This window comes from Rhinolophus hipposideros, assembly GCF_964194185.1.
Source record: "Rhinolophus hipposideros genome assembly, chromosome: 10".
NCBI classification, from domain to species: Eukaryota; Metazoa; Chordata; class Mammalia; order Chiroptera; family Rhinolophidae; genus Rhinolophus; species Rhinolophus hipposideros.
In genome coordinates this window covers 50,487,623-50,509,074 of record NC_138056.1, presented here as the reverse complement: position 1 = coordinate 50,509,074, position 21,452 = coordinate 50,487,623, and the positions used below count along the sequence as shown (strand labels likewise).

The following is a 21,452-nucleotide window of genomic DNA, read 5'->3' as shown; positions in this document are numbered from 1 at the left end:
CAGGGCTCTTTAGAGAAATGGCTGATTCAAGAACTGGGACAGGAGGCGGCCGGATGGCTCAGTTGGTTAGAGCATGAGCTCTGAACAGCAGGGTTGCTGGTTAGATTCCCAGATGGGCCAGTGAGCTGCGCTCTCCACAACTAGATTGAAGGACAATGACTTGGAGCTGATGGACCCTGGAGAAACACACTGTTCCCCAATATTCCCCAATAAAAAAAAAAAAAAAAAACAAAAAACTGGGACAGGAAATACACAAAGTGGACCAGGAGCATCTTGTAGTGCTAAAAAGTGAAAAAGTCATAAAAAATTTTTAAAAGATGGAGGTATGTCAAAGGGACATAGAAGCCAATTGAAAGAGCTGGCCGAAGCTATACAATTTGAGCAATGAAATTAAAAAAGAAAGTAGTGTTGGGTTATAGCTCAAAATATAAATCAAATAACCCTGATGGCATAGTGACATACATAAATAATAGGGTAAATAAATAAATGGGAGAGCATATAAAACTCTCATTAAGAGGAATTTTAAGTAATATATGTAGATACTCAGCCTTCAAGGAGGCTGAGCGTAGCGCCTCACTTGTTAAGTGTGATTTGTGCTCATTGACATCGTTTCAAAGAGAATAGTATGGAAAGGGCGGGGCAGGAAAAAGTAACTTTGCAGTGGAGAAACCTGACACACGTGACCTCATCCAGATGATCAAGTTTAACCTCGATGGTGATGTTATGCTGATATGATGTAATGAAAACTTCTGTGGTCTTCTTTCCCAAAACACGTAACCCTAAAAAATTCATGAAAAAAACATCAGACAAATCCCAACTGAGAAATGTTCTACAAAATATCTGACCAGTATTCCTCAAAATCATCAAGGTCATAAAAAATAAGGGATGTCTGAGAAACTGTCATAGCCAAAGGACCCTAAGAAAGTATGGTGACTAAATGTAATGTACTATCTTGGATGGGATCTGGGGACAGCTAAAGGACATTAGGTGAAAATTAAGGAAATCTGAATAAAATATGGACTTTAGTTAATAACATATTAACATTGGTCCGTTAATTATGACAAATGTACCTGTAGCAGCAAGGGGCTATGTTTTAAGTGGCCACAGAATTTGGGTGTCGAATACTCATTCACCATGCACACTGAGATGGAGTTGAGGCAGCAAAACACTATTAAGTGAGGCAATAAGTAAGATAGACAGAATAAAGCAAAGTAAGACAAAGAGCAGCAGCGAGTTCTCACCACCCGAAGAGTGTTTCCAAGGCGCTGGGGAACCGAGACAGCCTCTTGGCCTCAGGTGTGTCCGGCGAGTGTCCCCGTTGGAGAGTCCCGACTAGGGCTCCCCCAGGACACTAATTATATAGGGTTTTATAAGTTACCAGTCGGGAAAGAATGCTAGGCCATACCGATTACAGTCAGCAAGCATGGGGACAATGAATCACAAGTTTCAGGTTAATTATTTAGGGTAGAAGGCAGGGGGACACAATTCTGGCAGTTTCACAGTGTACATAAAGTTACTATGGCCACAGGGCAACCTACGTGATCCTATTCATGCGTTCCACCGCTGAGTCAGCTATTGTTCAACGAGGGGGCTGGCGAGGCCTTCCTGAGTTTACTCCTGCTGACTGGGGAGTCAGTGTCCGGGTGCCACCTGGACAGAGCGTTCCCCTGATGCAACAAATGGAAGGCACAAGGGGGCACCTAACTCACATTGTATTTACTTTACAGTTCCCTACTAATATAAGATGTTAATAATACAAGGGAAATAATAATAAGGGAAAACTGGAATTGGGTGTGGGATATATAGGAACTCTGTACTATATTTGCAATTTTTCTGTAAACCTGTTACTTATTTTGTTTTTTAAATTATAACTATTTTAAATAAAATTTGTTAAAATAATAAAACAATATCACACACAAATAGAAGTTGCTCTTAATGTTTTCTTTTTTTTTTTTTAGTAAAATTGGAACACCAGGTAGCTTCAGCAGATCTTGAGTTGGCACCAGTGATTTTAGCAATGACAAGAGATGGTGAAGACCACAGCACCATTTAGGAAGAAAAGGCCTCAGCATAGGACCTCGGTAGCTTTGGGGCAGGCACTTGTGGACACCAGCAGCTGCAGAGTGCTTTGGGCAGGTACGAGAGCCCTATCTGCCCTTTAAGCCTCAACAGAAATGGAGTAATTTCTACTGAGAGCCACGCTGGAGCAGACTGGAAGAAAATAGTAATGAAGACAAGTCCTCGCAGGTGCACTTCACAGAACAATTTGGGAGAAAGGAAGGATGTTTGACTCTCCTGAATAATGAATGGAAGCAGAGTCAATGAATTCCTGTTTGATAACTGTTGTTGCAGCCCTTTATTTACTGTGAAAGATTCTGTTGCCTGAAAAACGGGATCTATGAAATAAAGGGACTTACTGCTAAGGTATCTATAAATCTCTTTAAAATCTGTTAAATATAAAATGTAAAATATAAAAACATAAACTACACACACACACACCCCAAATGCAATTTGAGTCAAATTGCTGAGTCAAAGAATGTATTTTTTAAATAAAGGTTATAACTAAGTTAGTATACAGATGCCAGACATCTTTTATACTATACCTAATCTATTAGAAATACAAACCTCAGCCAACTGGTTTTTCAACTTCCTCTTGTCTCTAATGATGGGACTGGTTTGAATACATGCCTGAATTTCTAGTTTTGAATTGTCTAGTTTTGGACAAACCTGATTCTTGCCAGGATTATCAACTCTTTGAATTCCAGTTATGGGAGCCACCTCTTTCTGAATTTCACTCCACCTAACTTCCTAGTCACTGTTCCCTTTCTGATGCTCAACTAGCTATTTCATCTTTACTCAGCTTCTCTTACAGTGTGTATTATGATGGGCTCTTCTATATTAAAAGTGAGATTTGTGTTTTTAGTAGGATTAATTCTTCCCTTATCAGTAGGTTGTGAACATAATCTGCCAAGACACACCCTAACCCCAGAACAAGGCTTGTTCAATGAAGATTATGGACAGAATGACTAATTAATAGGCTTTTATCACCATGGAGTCTTCATTCATTGAACAAGTATTTATTGAGAATCAGGCAACAGGCAGTGTGCTAAGCCCTGTAACACAGCAATGAATAAATACTATCCCTTTACCCTTGGTGATTGATTATATTGAAAAAGACAAGATAATATTAAACATGATTATGTATTATGCATATTATGATAGGGAAACACTGTACTGTCATCCCTAAAACTATGCTTTTTAATCTTTTTGGGGGGAGTTGTAGACCTCTTGAATTTGATCAATGTCATGAACCCTTGCCTCAGAAAACAAACATACCCCAAAAAGCTTGCCAATACTTTCAAGTTGTTCACAGATCCTTTGAAGCCCTTCCATGAACTCTGGATTTAGAATTCCTACCCTAAATGGTAAACACCAGCATCAGATGAAACCCGAAGAAGCAGAAATTCTAAGATATATGGAAGGGAAGACAAACGAAGTGTTGAGGAGTAGCAGCAGCAAGAATGAGAAATAAGTTTCTGGAGCTTTGTCTTATGTGTTATCTCCAGCTAACAAGCATAATAATTAATGTGTCCAGGTATATCTGCTGCTCCCACGAAGTGAACCCAACGCCCCATGAAGTGAACCTTGCCCTCCCACAGAAGAACAAGGTAAGAAACTACAACTCACTCACCTTTGCTCTAGTGCGGTACCAGTACGATGTGTGGTAAGAGGTGCGATAAATGAAAACTCAGCAGGGTAAAGGGTTTAGAAGGTACTGGGTTTTTTTTGTGTGTGTGTTTGTGCTATTTCATATAGTTACATAGAATGTCAAAGAAGCCTTCTCTGAAAAGGTGCTATTTGAGCGGAAATGTGGAGAAGTAGGGGAGCAAACCACGTAGCTATCTGGGACAGCCTTTCAGGACAAGGGAGCAGCAGAAGGGACGGGAGGAGACCAGTGGGCAGAGCAGAATGAGGAAGGTGGGAGAGTGGTGGGAAATGAGGTCTGAGGGAGCTGAGGCTTGTGTGTCGGTCTCCCAGGTTGCGGTGAAAGGATTGGGATGAGGGAGAAGCAGAATTTGAAGGTACCAGACTCAGACACGATCATAGGATGCTGTCAGTACCGGCAAAACTGCTCAGTGAAACCCAGTGGGAGGTGTTTTTGCATTGTAATACCCAGGGCAGCATAAATGCTGAAGTGGAGGGATGGTTAGCCAGAATTGGAAAATGCAGAGACGCTTACCAAGACTTCCCTTGCCAAGGTAGGGGCTCATGTGTGTAACTGTGGATACCCCTCTGTGTGTGTGAGGGGGTGGGGATAGGGTGGAGCCCAGAAACTGAAAGAACAATGAGGAAAATACTGAGGCAAGTGGATAGAAAACAGAAGACTAGGATAGATTAAGTGGGAAGAGTTTAGAAATAGAGGAAAGGGAGGAGGATAGGGAAAGGGGAAGGGAATGAGGAACTGTTTGTCAAATGGCTACAATTTGCCTGGATCTTTACATCCATATATATATATATATATATATATATATATATATATATTTTTTTTTTTTTTTTTACGTGCCCTGCCTGCAGGATGTCTGGTACCTTCACGCCCATCACACACCATTTACATCTATATTTTAATTTGGTTTTAAAGCAATACTAACAAGTGAGTGCTATTGTGTCCATTTCACAGATAAGAAATTTTCAAACCCAGAAAAGTTCAGTATCTTGACAAAGGCGACACACGACTATATGAATAGTAGGAAAGGGCAACTTCATTATTTGTCTTCAGTTCTTACCTATTTTTTTATGTTGCTGTATTGATTCATTCCTAATATTGTATTTGGAGAAAGAAAACGATAGGAAGACGACACAAGGATGGCAAAGTGGCAGGTTGGTTAGAATTTTGTCTGCTGGGCTCCCCTCACTGCTGGCTTACACACCTGGTCTCACAAAGAACGCCACAGATGGCAGCATCTGACTCCTTTGCTTGGTGGTGGTGGTGGTGGGGGCACTCACGCTCTGTGGCCAACTGTTTCAGTACAGAAATACTGAACAAAAAATAATGTATCTGTTATAGTCCATATTTAGAAAGTGACCCATCTTAACCAGAAATACTTGTTGCAAAACGGAGTAAAAACTCCTAAGTTCACAGAAATACCTCCATTCACAGACATTAGGATCTTGACATTTGTCTCCAAGTAAGCAGGATAAATAACCATTTCCAATGTGGTGTAAGAGTTACGTGAAATAGCAGAATGTAGTGGTTAAGTTTTCACTTAGGGATCAGAGAGATCTGTGTTAAAATTCTGGCTCTGACACTGAGCTACATGGTATTGGGCAAATGAAAATCTTTCTAAACTCAGTTCTTCATCTGTAAAATGCCTACGCCTTAGGTTTATTGTGAATATTAAATAGCACATACAAAAGCTCTCATAAAGAGCTCTTGGTAAAGTGCCTGACATCACTCAATAAATAGTAGCCATTATATAATAATTATTTTTTTATCTTCTTGATGTTAGAACTATAAGACATCTTAGAAATTATCTAGTGTAATGGTTTTCAACCTTGTATGCACTTTTGAATCAGCTGGAAAACTTTAAAAATCTGCAGTCTGGGCGGATGGGTGGATCAGTTGGTTAGAACGTGAGCTCTGGGCAACGGGGCTGCAGTTCGATTTCCACATGGGCCAGCGAGCTGCGCCATCCACAACTAAAATGAAGTCAGCAAGCTGCCACTCAGCTCCTGGGTGGCCAGATGGCTCAGTTGGTTGGAGCGCGTTCTCTCAACCACTAGGTTGCTGGTTTGACTCCCAAGGGATGGTGGGCTGCACCTCTTGCAACTAACAATGTCAACTGGACCTGAGCTGCGCCCTCCACAACTAAGATTGAAAGGACAACAGCTTGACTTGGAAAAGTCCTGGAAGTACACACTGTTCCCCTTCCCCAATTAAAAAGAAATCTGCTGTCTGTAAGCTGGAGGCATCACATTTCTTGATTTCAAAATATATTACAAAGCTATAATAATTAAAACAGTATGGTATGGACATAAAAACAGACATATAGACTAATGGAACAAAACAGAGAGCCCAGAATTAAACCCATGCATATGAGTATATAGTCAACTGATCTTCGGCAAGGGTGCCAAGAATATACAATGCAGAAAGAAGAATCTCTTCAACAAATAGTATTGGGAAAACTGGACAGCTACATGCAATATAATGAAATCGAACCCTTATCTTGCACCATGCACAACAGTAAATTCAAAATGGATTAACGACTTAACTGTAAGATCTGAAACTACAAAAGGTCTAGAAGAAAACGTAGGGGAAAAGCTTCTTGACACTGGTTCTTGGCAATGATTTCTTGGATATGACTCCAAAAGCACAGACCACAAAAGCAAAAATAGACTAGTGGGATTAAATCAAATTAAAAAATTCTGCACGGTAAAGGAAACAACCAAAGAATGAAATGGCAATATGGAATGGAAGAAAGTACTTATAAACCATTATCTGATAAGGGGTTAATACCTAAAATACATGAGACTTCTACAAATCGATTGCAGAAACCCCCAAATAACACGATTAAAAATGAGCAAAGTACTTGAAAAGAAATTTCTCCAAAGAAGATATACATATGGCCACCAGGTGCATGGAATGGCGCTTAACATGAGGGGATCACCAGAGGAAAGCAAATCAAAACAACGAAAGATATCACCTCACACCTGTTAGAATGGCTATTATAAAAACAAACAAACGAAAGATAAGAATTGGTGGGGATGTGCAGAAATTGGAATCCTTGTACACTGTTGATAGAAATGTAAAATGGTTCAGCCGCTACAGAATATCGTATGGAGGTTCTTAAAAAAAAATAAAAATAGGATTATGCTACGATCTAGCAATTCCACTTCTGGGTATATATTCAAAAGAATTGAAATCAAGATCCCAGAGAGATTTGCACTCCCATGTTCACTGCAGCATTATTAACCATTGCAGCCAACACATGGAAACAACCCACAGGGCCCTCAACAAATACATGGATAAAGAAAATGTGGTGTATACGTACAATGGAGTGTTATTCAGCCTCAATAAAGAAGGAAATCCTACCATTGTAACAACATGGATGAACCTGGAGAACATTGTGTTAAGTGAAGTAAGCCGGTCTCCAAAGGACGAATACTGTATGATTCCCCTTCTATGAGGTATCTAAAGTAGTCAAAGTCAGAGCAGAGAGTAGAATGGCGGCTGCCAGAGGCTGGGAGAAGAGGGAAATGGGGAGTTGTTGTTCAATGGGTGTAAAGTTTCGGGTATGCTAGAAGAATAAATTCTAAAGTTTTGTTGTACAGCGCAGTGCCCATCGTTCACAGCACACTATTGTGCATTTAAAAATGGTAAGAGAGTATTAGGTTGGTGCACAGTAATTGCGGTTTTTGCAATTATTTTGAACCTTTTAAACCGCAATTACTTGTGCACCAGCCTAATAGATTTCATACTAAGCGTTCTTAACACACACACAAACTGGGACACAAGGAAACTTTTGGAGGTGATAGATATGTTTAGTGCCTTAATTGTGGTGATGATATATATCATATGTATGCATATGTCCAAAGTTGTCAAATTACATTAAATATGTGCCTTTTAAAATATGTCAGTTATAGCTCAATAAAGCTGTTTAAAAAACAAAACAAAACAAAACAAAAAGGAAAGAAAAAGAAAAACAAGTCTGTTGCCTGGAGTCCCAGCCCCAGAAGTTCTGCTTTTGTTGGCCTGGGGTGCAACATGGTCATTAGAATTTTTTAAAGCTTTCTAGATGATTCCCATATGCAGCCATGGTTAAAAAAAAAAAAAAGAAATACTTCTCTAGACCAACATCCTCATTGTACAAATGGGACAGAGAGGCTAAGAGAAAGTGGAAGTGACTTGTCTGGTAAAATGAGATCAGGAACTCAAAGCGAGGTCTCCTGACTCCTCCTCCTGGGTTCTCTCTAGTACACGACACTGCCTCAGGCACACTTCCTATGCTTCCATACAAACACTCACCCCCAGTCAATTTGTCTCATGTTGTGTTCCCTGAACACCTGGTTCACGCCTGTGTCAAATCCACAGCAATACAAGCTGCCATTGGAATATTTATTGTGTGCCAGACACTGAGCAAGCCAATTCACATGTGTTACCTCTAATCCATACAAGCTTTTGAGGAAGGCCTGAGTATTCCCCTTGTAAGAGGAGGAAACTGATGTTCAGAGACTTGAAGAAACTAGCTGAAGTCACAGCTCAGGAGGAGAAGCCAGAATTTGATGCAGGTCTGTTGGATTCCAAAGCCAGCTTCTTTTGCTACATCCCTGCCGTCTGTTCCTACCCTACCTTACCTTCTGGGGTTATTTCTTCCTCAAGAACCAGCTCTACTTTCATTCCCTCCCCAAAAGCCCTTCTACCCGACCACAGGGATCTTATTATTTACTCAATGTACATGTGTCAGGGTCTACCACATGTGGTAACTCATTTTGTCATGTATGTGACCTGTTTCCTTCTCCATTAGTCTGGGAAGGAGAGGGATCTTCCTTTAACTGTGTTTCTGTTCTGGTCCTGCATCTGTGTCAAGATGTGGTGTTATTGCAAGCTCATAATACTTAGTCGTTTGTGAAACTCCTCCCCTGGGAATATCTGGAGAAAGGGATGAGCTGTGGGCCCAAGTGGAGTTGAAAATTTGAACTGAGAAGGAACGAAGCGTTCCTGGGGCTGAGCGTTGTAGTTTACAGGTAAGCCTCTAGGGGGCAGTGGAAAGCCGAGTTTTGAGAGTGTGAGGCTCCAATGAAATCAAAATCTCAGGCTGGAAGGAGTTGTTCTCATCGTAACTATAAATCATCCTAGAGCTAGAATTCCCTCTCTAAGGTAACAACGACCATAGCATCATTCCTCCCAGCTCAGAGGCCAGTGATGAAGAGCCCACAGTTTCTGAGGCAGCCTCTTCCATGTTTGGTCAGCTTTGTTAAAACGCTGTTCTTGATTTTATGTAAAACTCTTTCACCTACAAGGTGGAAGGAAGGTACAAGGTACAAGGAAATGACGTGGACATAGCCCATACAGTGCATCTGGGCCTAGGCTGGGGAGAGGCCTATTATGTCTGAGTCAGGCTCTCCACACCAGATTGTTTGGCCGTCCACATGCTCCACAGGATGATGCTGGCACCAGTGGGAGCCCCACTGGTCTGGATCATCCTGCCCATCAGCCCCTCCCTTCTGGCCTAAGTATTGTCCATTCTCAGAGCATTATGGCAGGAGGGAAGCGAGCAGCACACCTCTGGCAGAGGGCTGTCCTCTCACAGCCAGGGATGAAGAGACTCACTCTTTTCAGCAGAGTCCAGAGACCTGGAAAGTACGTGTCTTGCTCAGAGAAGGCTCCTTTTCACTTCTGTTCTTCCCAAGGGCTCCTGTCCAATAGCCTGGTCCTTGCTTAGCCAAACCTACTGTTTCTGCTCAGACAATAAAGAGGGATTATTGTACTTTCCGGTCCCAGTTGTATTCTTTGGACAATAAACCCAATGTCTCTTCTGTTAGGGATCTGAAGACAACCTTTAAATTGAAGAAGAAAATAAAGATTACCCCAAATCTCATATCTTAATACAATGATTCCCATCATAATTCATACCCATATGTATATAAGTTTTTCACTTGTAAATCTTTAATAAACCTAAGCTAGTATTATAATTCCAAATGTTTTATGTTTTGATTTTTTTCACTAAACATTATTTAAAGGTCATTTAGCCACTTTTATGTAATTTTCCTAATGACCACGTTTAACAGCTGCCTAATAATCTTAATAATTTTTGTTATATATTTAAGGCCTTTAAAGCTGAGGTTCAGGGATTACTGACGAGAAAAGTCTCTCTGATTCATTATTTAAACAGTCTGCTTAAGCATGGATGGCTTTTACCTCTTTTTGTAATATCCATTCAGTGTGTTACAACTTCAAAAGTACAGGGAAATATTTTTCTAGTAAGCAGGACATTTTCTTTTTGGTTTTAGTGGTTTTAGTGTTTTAGTGTTTCTTTTTGGTTTTAGTGGTTTTAGTGTTTTAGTGTTTCTTTTTGGTTTTAGTGGTTTTAGTGTTTTAGTGTTTCTTTTTGGTTTTAGTGGTTTTAGTGTTAGTTTGTGAAAATCAGATTTGCAGTGTTGGTATCTCGGGATAATGGCCCTGAGTTTAACTGGTGTTTGTTTCTTCTCAAATCCTTAGAGTCGTCATCACTGTTCCTGCTGACTGAGCCCAGTCAAAGCTTCTGAAACCTACGTTATTTAGACTTCAGTGAGTCAGTTACTCTTCAGGGCTTTGTTTTGTGGACACAGGGTCTTCTTGGTAACTGCTTCTTGTTCTTTCAGTTTCTCTTTCTGGCAGCAAGTCAAGCAATGGAGACCACCGTTCATTTGCTTTTGGTTTGTGTGCATGTTTGTGTGCATGGGCGCACGTGCAATCTTAATTGCGTTTCTTCTTCAGTATAAAGGTTGTATTAAGACATGCGATGAACAAGCAAGTCATTTAGTTGATACTGGTGTGTAGACCTAGCTGATAGTTCATCCTTCACATCACCTGATTTATTGCTAGCTATATACTCAGGCTTTATAGCTATATACTCAGCATTCTGTATGCATTTTATGGGGGAAATATATAATCTAGTGATATATGACTATTTGGGGGTTCTCGAAGTTTTTGGATGATATCCCTCAAAACTGTCAAGGTTTGTCATTCTACAGTTGTACTCAATTACTTCCTGCCTCTGTGTCTTTGGTTTTACTGTTAAAATCGGTCTATCCTTCCCCCATAGCCAACTAATAAAATTTTGTTTGACAAATGTATTGCCTCTCTCAATGAAGTTTTCCCTGATTATTTTCTATTCACATAATCTCTCCCTGCTTTGACCTTCCTAGAATTTTATGTGTACCTTTTTGGATGAAAATAAAATTTGTACTTTTAAAATTTTAGATGATCTTGTATAATAATGATCTGTGTACTTTATTGTGATTCTACGTCTGAGGTTATATCATTTTCAGGGTACATTTGTCTTATTCATCTGAGAAGCCTCCCCTCAGCATCTGTCCTACCCCCACAAAGCCCAGGACATTGCCCTCCACGTGACAGGGCCCAATAGGTATGTGTTGAGTTGAATTGGGTTAATGGTTGGTTCTATTGTAGCAAAGTAAGTAGACATCTTATAGATGATAGTTTTTGCTGGATGTTACTAGTACTTTTGATAGTCACCTATAAATAAAACCAGATTGCTATGTTTGGATAATCTGACCTGGGGAAATATGAGAGCCCAACAGCTGTTCCAATGTTAATGTTTAATATCCTTTTCATCTTCTAATTTGACAGTTTTTTTTAACCTGGTCCATGCTGTTACGGTGCCCTCCTTTTTATACCTTTTTTCAGTATATTGTGTTGAAATCTCAGAAAAAGTAGAACACGTGCTGTCAAGATCCTATTGGTTCAAATTGTCCAAATGGAGACTTGATTTAAATAGTCTTTCTCCTATTCAATATACCAATTTAGTAACTGTGTCTTCGCCCAAATTCTCTAGGTTATAGAGCCTGGGGTCAAGATTAAAGTGCTGATTCTTTTCATGTGGGTGTGGGGAGGGTACAAGCTTAGGAAGGTAAAAGTGAAGAAAAAGGTGTTATGCCGCCACTGCTTCCAACAGGCCATGAGGAGAAACAGCAGCCAACTTAACAGGTAGAATCTCTGAGCCATAGGGGTTCTGTGTCACGGTCTGGGGAAAAGGAGAAAAATGCATCTGTTTACCTCCCTTCTGTCTCCCATTTCCCATTTGTCGCTATTTGCCCCACTAGAAGGTAACTCTCCTGTATGTTCACCGTACACCTTCCATGGGGTATCCCCTGGCTCATTGATATCAGCTCGAGAAGAAAGATTGTATGTATGCCCAGTGGTATGGCATTTCGTCCTATCTGAGAGTGGAGGAGCAAACCTATGCAGATGCGAGGGTGTGCAAGTCATGCAGCTCCGGGGCTTCAGTTCTGATTCTAGGGAACTCAGCAGAGGCAGCCGCGGTCCGGGAGGTGGGTGGGGACTTTGGAGGGAAGGAAGCAGTTGAGGGGAATAAGGTTGTGTGCCATACAGCACAAGCAGGTATCACCCTCACTTTTCCACTGCAATTGCTTCCTGGAGATTCTCAGCAAGAGCTTGACAGATCCAGAGGGTACTTTCTAGTATTTGTCTTGAGGGCAGCTTTGCTCCTTTGGACACCATTGATCACTATCTCCCTGAAACTCTATCCTCCCCTTGTTTTCCTGATTAACAGAATAGGTCTTGTTCCTACTTCTCTGGCTCTGTCTTCTTAAGGACTTCTTTCTTCCATCTCTTAAAATTAGATATTCTTTGTAGTTCCGTTTTTAGTGTTCTTGGATTCTTACTCTCCACACTTAGCTGTGTTCTATGCACTGATAATTACGAAATCAATATCTGCAACCCAAATCTCTCTGCCCCAGATCCATGTATATGATGGCTTACTTGTCTCTACCTAGGTGTCACCTCAGGATATCAAACTTAACAGTCCTAAACGTGAGCTCATCTTCTATCCTCTCTTCCAACCCCCACCAAACCTGCTTTTCTTTCTGTAGCCCTGTCTTGGTAAATGTCACCAAACCAAGAACCTGGCAGTTCTTTCTTTCCTTCAGATTTCATAGCCAATGAGTCACTATTGATTTTCCCTCCTAAATATCTTTCAGATCCAGACCTCTTCTCTGTTTCCACTACCATTGTTTTTTTTCAGAACTGTGATCACTTGCTAAATGTGCTCTTTGCTTTTGACTTTGCCTCCTTTCAATCTATTTTCCAAATTAAACCTGCAGTTTTAGTTTTAAAAGGCAAATTACCATCACCAAATAAGGTTTACTCCATGGATGTAATAAAAGATCAATGTTAAAGTTACCTATTTATATAATTTATGACATCAGTGTATCAAAGGAGAAATATGATATGATCATCTTAACAGAAAGCTAAAAATTTTTTGATAAAAATCAACATACATTTTTGATTTTAGAAAATCATAATTAACATGTCAATATGTTAAGGAATATCGATTTTAAACCAATATCCAATGTTATACTTAGCAATAAAACATTAGAAACCTTTCCATTAAAATTAACAATTTGACTATCATTACCAGTATTTAACATTATTCTGAAAGTGTTAATGCAATAATAAGAAAAAGAAATGAGAGAGGTATAAATATTTGATAGGAAGAGACAAAATTATCATTATTTGAAGATTATATAGTTGCTTGAAAAACTTCTTCTTTTTGAAAAACTTCTAGAGCTAATAAAAGAGTTCAGAAGGTTTGGCAATTATGACAGAAATATTAAAAAATAATAGCTTCCTTGTGTATTAGCAATAATTAGTTAAGAAAGATAATGGAAAAAGAACCTATATATCATGGCAATCAAAAATAATCAAAGCACCTAGTAAGAAACTTAACGATAAATGTGCCTATCTACAAAAACTTTACCATGGAATCTAAAGATTTGAATAAAGGAAGAGTCATTCTACATTCTATATGTACTGGAAGATTAAATATTATAAAGATATTAATTGTCCTCCATCCAAGCCTACAAATTTAACAAGATCCCAATAAAAATACCTGGAGCTTTTTTTAAAGACTGAAAGAAATCTATTTTAAAGTTTATTTAGAAAAAATTTGCACAGGTTTTCAGGAATTCAGAATGCTCTACTGCCTTTTCCTTAAGAGTATTGAAATACCCTCCTGCTGTGCCCCTTTCCTCCCTTATATCTTTAATAATCCTTAATATATAACATGGCACTGTTTACAAAAACAACTTAGGTTGTTTTTGGAAACAACCTAAGTGTCCAAAAATAGGGGATGCATGCAGCCACTTCAAAAGAGGAAGAAGAATATTTAGGAACAAAAAATATTCATGGAAAGATATTTAAAATAACAAAGCAATAACGGAAATGCAGCCAGTACGTGGAAAGAAGTGGTTAGTCTGACAACCCAGCACTAGAGTTCTGATAGGAGGGACTGCTTTGAATTAGTAAAATATCATAGAATCTCTTTGTAGTTTGGAGCAAAGCAAAAGGAGCGCTGAAATGCCTGGTGCAAAAGGGAATGGGAATTAGAAATGAGTGCTTTGGAGTTCACAGCTAGAAGAGGTTGAATTTGGAAAATGAAAAAGATACAGAGGAAAGGAGAGAGAGGCTAGGCAGCTGGAGCTGCTGTAGCCACATGGAGAAATGGCCAATGAGAGTTTTCCAGTGCTGAGAATGCCTAATGGACTTCTAAAAGAACTCTCTATTCTCAGTTTCAAGTTTCAAAACTTGTTATCCAAGTTTTTTTTTTCTTCTTCCATATAAGCCATCTTCTTTTGCCCCCAAATCTCTCCTAAAAGTTTGCTAACACACCACCTTGTTTAGCACCTTATCTGTGGGGAGAGAGGGGATTGGGGAATTATAGAAGGTACAATGTGTCCGGGAGGTGAAATGAGGGGTGGGAGTCAAGGCAGAAAATCAGAGCTAGAGGTAATCAAAAGCAACATACTCCCACCCTATTCCCACCTCCAAAAAATCCCCAGAACCCTCAGAGATATTGGTAGGGACTTGGGTTTCCTGCCGTTTATGGATAGGGGTTTGAACAGAATTCTTTTATATCTCAGAAGCTGGGAAGACTTCAGAAGGTTGGAGGACCCTGTAAAGTACATGGGGGATGGGGTGGGGAAAGTGAGAGAAAACTGTTCAAAAGGATACACAGCCTCCAAAAATTACTTATGATTCTAAGATTATGAGCAATATTTATTTTTCTCTTTTGCTCCTCTGTATTTTGATTCTTCTAGAGTGAATCTATATTACTTGTATCATTTTTAGAAAGAAAAATGTACTGAGGGAATAGGTAATCCGTAGGCAGAAAGCTGATTGGTGATTGCCAGGGCTTGGAGGGGGAGGTCGGGGAGTGCTGGCTTATTGGGCATGGGTTTCCTTGGGGGTGATGAAAATGTTTGAGAACTAGATAGAAGTGGTGGTTGTCCAGCATTGTGAATGTGCTAAGTGCCCCTGAGATGTTCACGTTAAAATAATTTCTTTTATGGTTATTTGAATTTCACCTCAACAGAGAAAAAAGAAAAAAAATCTGCGGAGGAAAACATATACAACATAAGTTAGATCCTGTCACTCTTCTACTTAAAATCCTTCAGGGACCTCCTACTCTTTAGCATGGCAGACAAGGCTCTTGACGTCTAGCTCTGCTGCTGCTCCACCACCTCTCCCTAGAAACCTTCCTCTCCAGCCACACAAAGCCACGTGCAGTGCTCTGAAAGGGCCTATTCTTTCCTGCCTCCATGCCTTTGTGTGGGTTTTTTTTTCCTGGAATGCCCTTCCTCTAGTTACTTTCCACTTCAAAAGTCACCTAAACATTTCCTCAAACATCACCACCACACTTTTGCTCTGTGAGCAGCTTTGTCCTGTGAGCAGCTTTCCCCTTCCCATAGTCTAAGGATGCCCCTTTCCTATACCCCAAGAACCTTCTGGACATTTCTTTAGTTGTATCAGTGTAGGTGGTTGTGAACCCTGGGAGGACAGGGCCTGGGCCTTCCCCTGTCTGTATCTTCAGAACCTGGGCCAGGCCAGAAGCCACAGTGAATGTGGCGTGAGTAAGAACAGACTTAGAATCACTGAAAGGAACAACGTTTTCTAACATAAAAGATAGTTACCCTGGGCATGAAATTGAAAATGATTCAGAGATGTTTAAATGGCTTTTATCGTAGAGCAATGGGAGAGCTTTTCTTTCTTCTTACGTTTTATGAACTATTTCGGAATTGAAACATAGATAAAAATTCCCAATAACAGGTTAATAAAAATGTCAATCTAAGTAGCAAAATAGTCCCACATGGGTCATAGAGGATTGCAGAATATTGACAGTCTTAAAAATAGGCTTAAAAGTCAATTACTGTTGCAAAATATATATATATATATATATATACATTTATATATTGATGGGTAATAGATAAAAGATTTTTTTGGGGTACCTTGCCCCAAAACTAAGATATAGCATTGCTATCTTAGGATGGTGTTTAAAAACATAAACCTGTCTTAAAAGGATTTTACATGAATCTAAGCCCCTAATGAGATAATGGATCTAGGCAAAAATCATCAATGGCTGCCAAAACTATTAGGTGAAAGGTTGATGTGGAACTTTATAATGGATGTATTAGGCTGGCAACACCTGAACCTACTCTTCAATCTTAATGTTATTAAAAGTGGGACAGCCAGGCATTAATTACCTCCTGATAAATGCAGTAGGAAGTACACATCACCATTTAAGAACTACACATGCCAAAAGAACTGGCCCTGAATTTACCAAGTCTCTAAGCACCAGATTGTGAGAAATATAAAGGATAGAGAAACATGTTAAACGACACCATAAGAATATAAGAAATCAAATGAAGAAGATGGGAAATTCTACAAGACAAATGACTCAGTTTCTTTACTTATTAAACAAGTCATAAGAAGGAAAAGAGAGGGGGAAAATTATAGATTGAAGGAGACAAAGGCTTAAGAGATAAATTTGAATAAATATAAAAAATATATTTTTGAGATAATCTGGGAAAATGTACATGGATTGGATATTGCTAATACTAAGGAATTATTGTTAAGTTTAATTGTGTGTACTAATGATATTTATCACAACATCATGTTTTTTAAAGAGTCTTTTTTTTAAAATAATGCATTTCTTTTTATTGAGGAATGATTACATACAAAAAATTCACAGCTCTTCAGTGTATAGCTTGGTGAATTTGTACCTATGTATACCCCTATCTAACATCCTCTAATATTGTATAACAAGACATACAATATTTCCATCATCCCCGAGTGTCTCCTCAGACCCCATTCTAGACATAACCACCACTCTGACTGCTGTCAACCAGAAAAATAATTTCTTCTAAAATATTTAAAACATAATTTCTTTTAGATTTCCCCCCACTAAATCTGGCTGGCCTGTTTCTTTAGCACATATAACTAAGTCCAGGCCCTGGGCCCAGCACTGTGTAGACGTGAGCCTTCCCCTGGAGAGGCAAATTAGGCAGATAATTAAACAAAATGGGTAATACCATATAAAGAGTCCTTATTTTTAGAGATTGAAATATTTATGGTGAAATGATACGATATCCTAAATTTGCATTAAAAGGCTTCAACTGTGTGTGTGGGGTAGATGGAACAATGACACAGAATATTAATAATCTTTGACGCTGGATGATAATGAGCACATGAATTCATTATACCATCCCTTCCCCTTTTATGTTTGAAAATTTCCATAATAAAAAGTTCTAAGGAATAAACTTAACATTCAGCAGCCAGGTGCCAGTGTCAACATGTCCATCTCTGAGCCAGGACTGTGACATAAAAGCCCAGCGTTATTGGACCAATGGGACATCTTGGGCCTTGGAGTCAGAAAGGCCTGGGTTTGAATCCCAGCTCCGCTACTTACTATCGCTGTTACTTGAGGCAAGTAATTTCTCAGAATCTGTTTTCTCATCTGTAAACAAGGATACTATTACCTACTTCAGAAGTTTGGAGGAACAAGTGAGATAATGTAGGAAGTGTCCATCACATATCCAGCACAGCATAAACACTCCACAAGTATTAACAACCTTATCCTAATCCAGTGATTTATTGCCTTTATTTTTAAAAATAAATTTAAATAATACCAGAGTTCATGAAGTAAAATATAAAATTCCCCCAATTTCACTCTCCAGAGGAAGGAACCACTGTTAACAGTTTGGTGTTGCAATAGAATAAAATAATCAGTCTTTCTGACTCCATCTTGCTCGAGCCTGCCCAGTTCCCCTAACCTGTCAGTTAGCAACTTCTGCTTAGTCCCTCACACAGGTATGCTAATCATTAAAGGAATCTCACCTGTAGCCTAGGAATTACTGGAACAACCTCCCTGCTCCAAAAGGAGATAAGGAAGGTATGTACCAAAATAATGATTGTTTATCAAAAGATTTATAGGAACCTCGTGACTGGGACCACAGCAACTGGAGTTTGGTGACCAAAAGAAAAGAAGTTTCACCATCCCCTTTGGACTCTTGTTGACATCCAGAGGTCTGCGGTCATCAATCACCTCCTGACCTCAAACCCCTCTCCCCTTCCCATGACATGAAAGAAGCCGGAATTCTGTGCTTTTTCAAGATGGTTCTTTAGGACACTTGTCCGCATCTTCTCGGCTTTCTGGCTTCCCAAAGAAGGTCACTTTCCTTGCCACGACTCCTTGTCACTCAACGTATTGGCTGTCACGCGGCAAGCAGTTCGATCTTTTATTCAATTAGAGTGTTGCTATCTTTCCAGCCTTTTTCTTTAAATCTATGAATATATACAGGTATATGCATCCACATACATACCGTGTGGATTTTTTAAAACAAAAATGGGGTCATATATTGTATATGGTTCTGCCATTTACTTTTCCACATTAAAATATATCATGTTTCTTTTTTTGTCAGTTTCTGTGGCTGTATCCATGAGATTCAATAAGTAATGCCATGCATGTGTCTTTGCTCCCTGACCTGAGCCTTTCTGTGAGCTAGAATCCTACAGCAGAATTGTTAGCTCAAAGAGTTCCTGTAGTGAACATATCTGGATCCTATAAAAATAATCCTACTGCTCTTCCACAAGTTATTGAGTTATCCTCACTTAAGACCTCCATATTATCTGTGTTCTATACATTTCTAAGTTGCATGCTGAGAGGTACTGTCCTTTCTGGTACCACTTATTTCTCAACAAGCACTGAAAGTGTTTCAGAGAAACACTTTCAAAAGTGTTTGATTAGCAAAAGTCAGCCTCATGGAAAATAGTCAGGCTTCAGTCTGCTGTTTGTTCTGTGAGAGGATAGTGTGCAGCGTGCTGTTTTCAGGACTGAACGTAGTGGCAGGTTGGATAAAATAAATGGGAGTCCTAGTTTTCTTTGTGAAACGCCAGTGAAGATTATGTGAGTCAGGATCCTGAAAGAAAGCGGGAGAGGTTGGGGGGGAATAAAACCTCCTCTCAAAAGAGGTCCCAGCGGATGGCAGGATGGCAACCGTGAAAAGGTGGACAAGAAAAGAAAGGGAAAGGAAATTCTACTTCGATGCCCTGGGGAGTTCAAGGTCTCACTTTTCCCTCCTGTTGGTTGTTCTAGTGACTTTTAGAGAGCACAGTTCCAGAGAAGGATAGTTTCAAAAGGAAAAGAAACCCAGATGGAATCCGGTTTATCCTTACTTATGTAAGAGCATCTGTCATGTGGTGTACAGTAGTCCTAGGCAGAAGTCCTAAGAAAGGTCACTTTGTAAACCATCTTTCTGCTGGGGGGAGGTCAACAATTGTCCTTTGTCCATGAAGCCTTCCCATTGTCCTGCCATGGAGCTGCTGGTCCAAACCACTGTAGTAAGGGTTGGGCAAGAAGAAATTATTCCATTGTCTTTTAGAAATTAGATCAATGAGGGTGATGTCATTCATGGCTTTCCTTGGGTCCTGGCTGTTCCAGATCTAGGAAATCACGTGTTGCCCCATTACTGCATCTATTTCTCTAGATCCGTAAGCAATATGTCACGCAGAAAATGACTTGTGTCAAATGAGAATCTACGTAAGTTCCAAAAGGCTTGACTTTTTTTTTTTTTTTTAGGGGAAGTGAAATCTATCTATCTATCTATCTATCTATCTATCTATCTATCTATCTATATTTTAGTGACTTCTGAAACAATGCCTGTAAAAACAAATAAATAAATGCCCTTGGACTTAGGGGTAGGTTTTAGTTAAATCCGGGTTACTAGCACAATAAAATACGGAAAACATTTCATTGTATTTGACCTCCAAAACACGACTGGTCTCTAATTTCTTTTTTAGCCCTGGATCAAAGCCCTCCGCCAATCCACAGATACGCTGGCCACAGCACGCGGCCAGAGGGTGAGCCTTAACATAGACGTCCTCCTTGATTTTTCTTTGACAGGTAACTATTTCGACAAATATTTAATGTGCGAGGTACTGTCCTAGGTCCTAAGGATAAAGCAGACACAACAATAAAAATCCTTGCCTTTGTGGGTTTATATGCTCACAGGGAAGCTTCATTTGTTCATTCACTCATTTATTCAACAAGCATTTTTTTTTATCTTCTAATATGACTCCAGCCCTAAGCCTGAGCAGTGCTTTATCCCTGCCCTCAGAGTCCAGTGGGAGAAATAAGGCATGTCCCCTTTCCTCCCCCGCCGTCCACTATATAGAGAATATAGAAGAGGGGCACATCGTTCAGCTCGAGTGGTTCAAAGAAGGTTTCTGAGAGAAGATGACAAATAAGATGAGAGTGGAAGAATGAACTGAGGAGGGAGAAAGGCAGTCCAGGTCGTGATGAGACAGAGCCTAAGGCCTGGTTCAGAGGAGATTCATTAATGAATGAAACCTCCCCAGGAAAACATGAACTCCATAAGGCATGTCCTGGGAACTGCAAGTCCTTTCCTGTTGCTGGAGTTTAAAGTGTGTGGGGACGAGGGGCAGACGGTGGGGCTGAGGAAGGAGGCAGGGTCTGGACGTAAGCTAGGCCTGGCTAAGGAGCCTTGTACTGATGACAGTTAGAAAATCTGTGGATCACTTTAAACAGCAATGTGACATGGTCTGATTATGTTTTATTTTCTTAATAAAAGTATATTTTTAAAATTACACAATGATATATGTTTATTTTAGATGACTAGTGTCTTTTTGTGGGAGCAGGGATTTCCTTATGCTAGTTCTGTAACTGGTAACATTGCTCATCTCTTTCTTCATCGCAGTGGAAAAACCTTCCTCATTGGATCAGACACACAGACGGTTCTCAGTTAAGATTTGCTGTTGTTAAAATTCCATGGACACTGGTGAGCTGCAGCCATCTTACGCAAGACCATGATCTGGCCCAAATATGCCATTCTGAGAAATGGAGCTTCACCCCCTAACTGGGAATATTTAACAATTCCCACGGCCACATCATTGCCACTACATTTCTTAAATCTCCTGTCTTTTTTATATATTAAAAAAAATACTTTTATTGTAGAAAAATTCAGATCTTAATGTACATAAAAGTAGAAAGAATAGTATAATAAATCCTCATGCACCCATCACCCAACTTCAACAATTAATACCTGACAGCCCATCTTATCTCATTTATATCCTTCCCTCTCCCTAACTACTACGTTGTTTTGAGGTAAATCTCAGACACCGTGTCTTTTTGTGTGTATCTCTGAAAGATAAAAACTTGTTTAACAGCACGTGCACAATTATTACACCTAACAACATAAAGAATTATTCTTTACTGTCCTCAAATGCACAGTCAGTGTTTAAATTCCAATTGTCTCTTTTTTTTTTTTAAGTTGGCTTATTTGAATCATGATCTAAAGAAGATCCACATTTGTGTCGGGTTGATGTTTCCGACGTCTCCTTTAACCAATTGGGTTCT

General features: G+C 39.6%; 1 protein-coding gene across 1 annotated transcript in view; it reads left to right on the top strand.

The window, feature by feature from the left end:
- PAK1 (p21 (RAC1) activated kinase 1) overlaps positions 1 to 21,452 on the top strand; it is a 191,304-nt gene that overhangs the window by 2,364 nt on the left and 167,488 nt on the right. The window contains exons 2-3 of the mRNA XM_081063763.1: positions 1,959 to 2,424; positions 3,596 to 3,668. The gene's annotated coding sequence lies outside the window, so the exon portion shown is untranslated. The remainder of the gene's footprint in view (positions 1 to 1,958; positions 2,425 to 3,595; positions 3,669 to 21,452) is intronic.